The sequence below is a fragment of the Hyperolius riggenbachi genome, chromosome 6 (assembly GCF_040937935.1).
Source record: "Hyperolius riggenbachi isolate aHypRig1 chromosome 6, aHypRig1.pri, whole genome shotgun sequence".
NCBI classification, from domain to species: domain Eukaryota; kingdom Metazoa; phylum Chordata; class Amphibia; order Anura; family Hyperoliidae; genus Hyperolius; species Hyperolius riggenbachi.
Genome location: NC_090651.1, coordinates 26,963,559 through 26,969,558, shown reverse-complemented (window position 1 = coordinate 26,969,558; position 6,000 = coordinate 26,963,559).

The following is a 6,000-nucleotide window of genomic DNA, read 5'->3' as shown; positions in this document are numbered from 1 at the left end:
CCTGGTCGCATCTGAGCATACAGCAAAGCTGTCAGGACCATGGTCCTGACATCACACTGTGGGAGGGCTTTTACCACAATATCAGCCATACAGACCCCCCTGATGATCTATTTGAGTAAAGAAATAGATTTCTAATAAGAAAGGGGATATCAGCTACTGATTGGATTGGAGTTCAATCCTTGATTAAAGTTCCTTTTTAAGCACGGTTTTGACACAGGTTTGCATTGAATCCTTGGATAACCCAGTATTTAATAACCAGTTGCTGTAAGTCCCAGCGGATGCTGAGCTGCGGCCGGTAGTTCTAGCAGGTTTGTCGCTGTCATTAATAATGGCCGCTGTTGGCGTTTCTGAACATTTCGTCCAATCTGCAGCATTCAGCCCGTAAAGCAATGTTCTCTGCCGTGAACGGCTCAATTCATCACGGTGACGAAGCTCTCCTGAGCTGGCCGCCATGACGCTGAGATGTCATTTCTCCAAAACGTTTAGCATGAAAATAGCAGATGAAAAAGCCTATTGGAAGCTTAGCGTGTAACGGTTTGAACAGCGTTCTGTACAGGTATGATGTGTCCCGTGTCTCTGGCCTGACAGCGCGTCCGATGGATAAATGGCAGTGACAGTTTCAGGGAAAATAGATTTCTTTTTTTCCCCATCAAAAATCCTAAAGACGGCTGCAGACATCACAAGGGCAGCCGGAGATGCTGATAGATGGAGGCTGTTATTTATGTGATCTCCTGAAAAATGACAAATGCCTTTCTGCTATGTTCAACTAGAACTGCAATAAGACGCCAGCAAAATACATTCAACGTGCACATTTGACAGTAAAAATAATAGCTTAGGGCGGAGTCTTTAAAGACAATGGAGCCCCTGACAAAGTGAAAGCGAAACCAGTTGTAGCTTAAGCAGCTGAATTACCGTTTATCACTGTATTTGAGCACTGTATTTTAGCCGCTGCCATTGCAGTATGGGCCCGTTATGTAGGTTGCTGTTGTTTTTTTGAATGATGTGAATAAAGTCAGTTTTAGTGTCTTACAGAGTGCACCACTTGAGGACCGCCCCCAGCCGATGGGCGGCGGCAAAGACCGGGCCCAAACGACCGCAATACGCCCATCGGCGGGGGCGGCTGCGGGAGTGTCTGTGCGGCGATCGCGTCATTCGTGACGCGATCAGCCGCCGGGGACTGGCTCCGCCCACCGTTCGTTGTAACCCGCCGGCCGTTCGGAAGCGTCGGCGGGTTACTAGCACCCGGATCGCCGCATGTAACAAGTATAATAGGCTTTGTAATGTATACAAAGCCTATTATACTGGCTGCCTCCTGCCCTGGTGGTCCCAGTGTCCGAGGGACCACCAGGGCAGGCTGCAGCCACCCTAGTCTGCACCCAAGCACACTGATTTCCCCCTCCCCTGCCCCCTGATCGCCCACAGCACCCCTCAGACCCCCCCCTGCCCACCCCCCAGACCACTGTTTGCACCCAGTCACCCCCCTAATCACCCATCAATCACTCCCTGTCACTATCTGTCAACGCTATTTTATTTTTAAGTCCCTAATCTGCCCCCTACTCCCTCCTGATCACCCCCCCACCCCTCAGATTCTCCCCAGACCCCCCCCCCCCAGACCCCCCCCCCCCCGTGTACTGTATGCATCTATCCCCCCTGATCACCTGTCAATCACCTGTCAATCACCTGTCAATCACCCGTCAATCACCCGTCAATCACCCCCTGTCACTGCCACCCATCAATCAGCCCCTAACCTGCCCCTTGCGGGCAATCTGATCACCCACCCACACCAATAGATCGCCCGCAGATCCGACATCAGATCACCTCCCAAATCCATTGTTTACATCTCTTATCTCCTCTAAACACCCACTAATTACCCATCAATCACCCCCTATCACCACCTGTCACTGTTACCCATCAGATTAGACCCTAATCTGCCCCTTGCGGGCACCCAATCACCCGCCCACACGCTCAGATTGCCCTCAGACCCCCCCTTATCAATTCGCCCGTGCAATATTTACATCTGTTATTCCCTGTAATAACCCACTGATCACCTGTCAATCACCCATCAATCACCCCCTGTCACTGCCACCCATCAATCACCCCCTGTCACTGCCACCCATCAATCAGCCCCTAACCTGCCCCTTGCGGGCAATCTGATCACCCACCCACACCAATAGATCGCCCGCAGATCCGACATCAGATCACCTCCCAAATCCATTGTTTACATCTCTTATCTCCTCTAAACACCCACTAATTACCCATCAATCACCCCCTATCACCACCTGTCACTGTTACCCATCAGATTAGACCCTAATCTGCCCCTTGCGGGCACCCAATCACCCGCCCACACGCTCAGATTGCCCTCAGACCCCCCCTTATCAATTCGCCCGTGCAATATTTACATCTGTTATTCCCTGTAATAACCCACTGATCACCTGTCAATCACCCATCAATCACCCCCTGTCACTGCCACCCATCAATCACCCCCTGTCACTGCCACCCATCAAACAGCCCCTAACCTGCCCCTTGCGGGCAATCTGATCACCCACCCACACCAATAGATCGCCCGCAGATCTTCTCTCCTCTAAACACCCACTAATTACCCATCAATCACCCCCTATCACCACCTGTCACTGTTACCCATCAGATTAGACCCTAATCTGCCCCTTGTGGGCACCCAATCACCCGCCCACACCTCAGAACGCCCTCAGACCCCAGCCCTGATCACCTCGCCAGTGCATTGCTTGCATCTATTTCCCCCCTCTAATCACACCTTGAGACACCCATCAATCACCTCCTGTCACCCCCTAGCACACCTACCCATCAGATCAGGCCCTAATTTGCCCCGTGTGGGCTCCTGATCACTCGGCCAAACCCTCAGATCCCCCTCAGACCCCCTTCCGATCACGTCCCCAGTGCATTTATTGCATCTATTTTCCCCTCTAACCGCCCCCTGAGACACCCATCAATCACCTCCTGTCACCCCCCTAGCACTCCTATCCATCAGATCAGGCCCAATACATCCTGTCATCTAAGAGGCCACCCTGCTTATGACCGCTTCCACAAAATTTGCCCCCTCATAGACCACCTGTCATCAAAATTTGCAGATGCTTATACCCCTGAACAGTCATTTTGAGAAATTTGGTTTCCAGACTACTCACAGTTTTGGGCCCGTAAAATGCCAGGGCAGTATAGGAACCCCACAAGTGACCCCATTTTAGAAAGAAGACACCCCAAGGTATTCTGTTAGGTGTATGATGAGTTCATAGAATATTTTATTTTTTGTCAAAAGTTAGAGGAAATTGGATTTTTATTGTTTTTTTCACAAAGTGTCATTTTTCACTAACTTGTGACAAAAAATAAAATCTTCTATGAACTCACCATACCCCTAACGGAATACCTTGGGGTGTCTTCTTTCTAAAATGGGGTCACTTGTGGGGTTCCTATACTGCCCTGGCATTTTAGGGGCCCTAAACCGTGAGGAGTAGTCTAGAATCCAAATGCCTCAAAATGACCTGTGAATAGGACGTTAGGCCCCTTAGCGCACCTAGGTTGCAAAAAAGTGTCACACATGTGGTATCGCCGTACTCAGAAGAAGTAGTATAATGTGTTTTGCGGTGTATTTTTATACATACCCATGCTGGGTGGGAGAAATCTCTCTGTAAATGGACAATTGTGTGTAAAAAAAATCAAATAATTGTCATTTACAGAGATATTTCTCCCACCCAGCATCTGTATGTGTAAAAATACACCCCAAAACACATTATACTACTTCTCCTGAGTACGGCGGTACCACATGTGTGGCACTTTTTTGCACCCTAAGTGCGCTAAGGGGCCCAAAGTCCAATGAGTACCTTTAGGATTTCACAGGTCATTTTGCGACATTTGGTTTCAAGACTACTCCTCACGGTTTAGGGCCCCTAAAATGCCAGGGCAGTATAGGAACCCCACAAATGACCCCATTTTAGAAAGAAGACACCCCAAGGTATTCCGTTAGGAGTATGGTGAGTTCATAGAAGATTTTATTTTTTGTCACAAGTTAGCGGAAAATGACACTTTGTGAAAAAAAACAATTAACATCAATTTCCGCTAACTTGTGACAAAAAAAAAAAATCTTCTATGAACTCACCATACTCCTAATGGAATACCTTGGGGTGTCTTCTTTCTAAAATGGGGTAATTTGTGGGGTTCCTATACTGTCCTGGCATTTTAGGGGCCCTAAACCGTGAGGAGTAGTCTTGAAACGAAATTTCTCAAAATGACCTGTGAAATCCTAAAGGTACTCATTGGACTTTGGGCCCCTTAGCGCAGTTAGGGTGCAAAAAAGTGCCACACATGTGGTATTGCCGTACTCAGGAGAAGTAGTATAATGTGTTTTGGGGTGTATTTTTCCACATACCCATGCTGAGTGGGAGAAATATCTCTATAAATAGACAATTGTGTGTAAAAAAAATAAAAAAATTGTCATTTACGGAGATATTTCTCCCACCCAGCATGGGTATGTGTAAAAATACACCCCAAAACACATTATACTACTTTTCCTGAGTACGGCAATACCACATGTGTGGCACTTTTTTGCAGCCTAACTGCGCTAAGGGGCCCAAAGTCCAATGAGCATCTTTAGGCTTTACAGGGGTGCTTACAATTAGGCACCCCCCAAAATGCCAGGACAGTGAACACACCCCACAAATGACCCCATTTTGGAAAGTAGACACTTCAAGGTATTCAGAGAGGAGCATAGTGAGTCCGTGGCAGATTTCATTTTTTTTTTGTCGCAAGTTAGAAGAAATGGAAACTTTTTTTTTTGTTGTTGTTGTCACAAAGTGTCATTTTCCGCTAACTTGTGACAAAAAATAAAATCTTCTATGAACTCACCATGCCTCTCACTGAATACTTTGGGATGTCTTCTTTCCAAAATGGGGTCATTTGGGGGGTATTTGGACTATCCTGGAATTTTAGCCCCTCATGAAACCTGACAGGTGCGCAGAAAAGTCAGAGATGCTTGAAAATGGGAAAATTCACTTTTGGCACCATAGTTTGTAAACGCTATAACTTTTACCCAATCCAATAAATATACACTGAATGTTTTTTTTTTTATCAAAGACATGTAGCAGAATAACTTTCGCGCTCAAATGTATAGGAAATTTTACTTTATTTGAAAAATGTCAGCACAGAAAGTTAAAAAAGTCATTTTTTTGACAAAATTCATGTCTTTTTTGATGAATATAATAAAAAGTAAAACTCGCAGCAGCAATCAAATAGCATCAAAAGAAAGCTGTATTAGTGACAAGAAAAGGAGGTAAAATTCATTTAGGTGGTAGGTTGTATGACCGAGCATTAAACCGTGAAAGCTGCAGTGGTCTGAATGGAGAAAAAGGCTCTGGTCCTTAAGGGGCGAAAAGACTGTGGTCCTGAAGTGGTTAAAGGGTCTTTTTGTTTTCATGCACCTGTCAATATTTCCACAGAACAAACTGGAAGGAACTTTCCACCAAAGGGGATGAAGGCGATTGAGACGTTAACCCCCTGTGGGGATCAATGGATGTGCTTATGACCTTTATAACCTGGGTCACTATAGCTGGGGTAAGAGTTTTGCCTGCTAGTGGTGATGGGACATATCAGACACATCCCAAAAACATACAGATAAGTTAATTGGCTTCCCTCTAGAGCACACGATATACACTACATGATACAGTGTTCTCCCCAGAATTTTTTTCCAGCCGGGTGGCATGAAATAGTAGCCGGGTGGCATGAAAAAGTAGCCGGGTGGGGCAAGATGAGAGAATGCAGGGCCGATGCTTCTGTGTGCAACTTTGCTTACAGAATATACAGAATAGGAGGAAGTCAGCCAATGACAGCCGGGTGCTCACCAAAACTAGCCGGGTGGAGCACCCGGCTAAAAGAGCCTGGGGAGAACACTGTGATACATACATAGACCTATAACTGTGGTGGAGATTAGATTATGAGCCCCTCTGAGGGTCTTTTAGGCTCGATTCACGTTGCTTA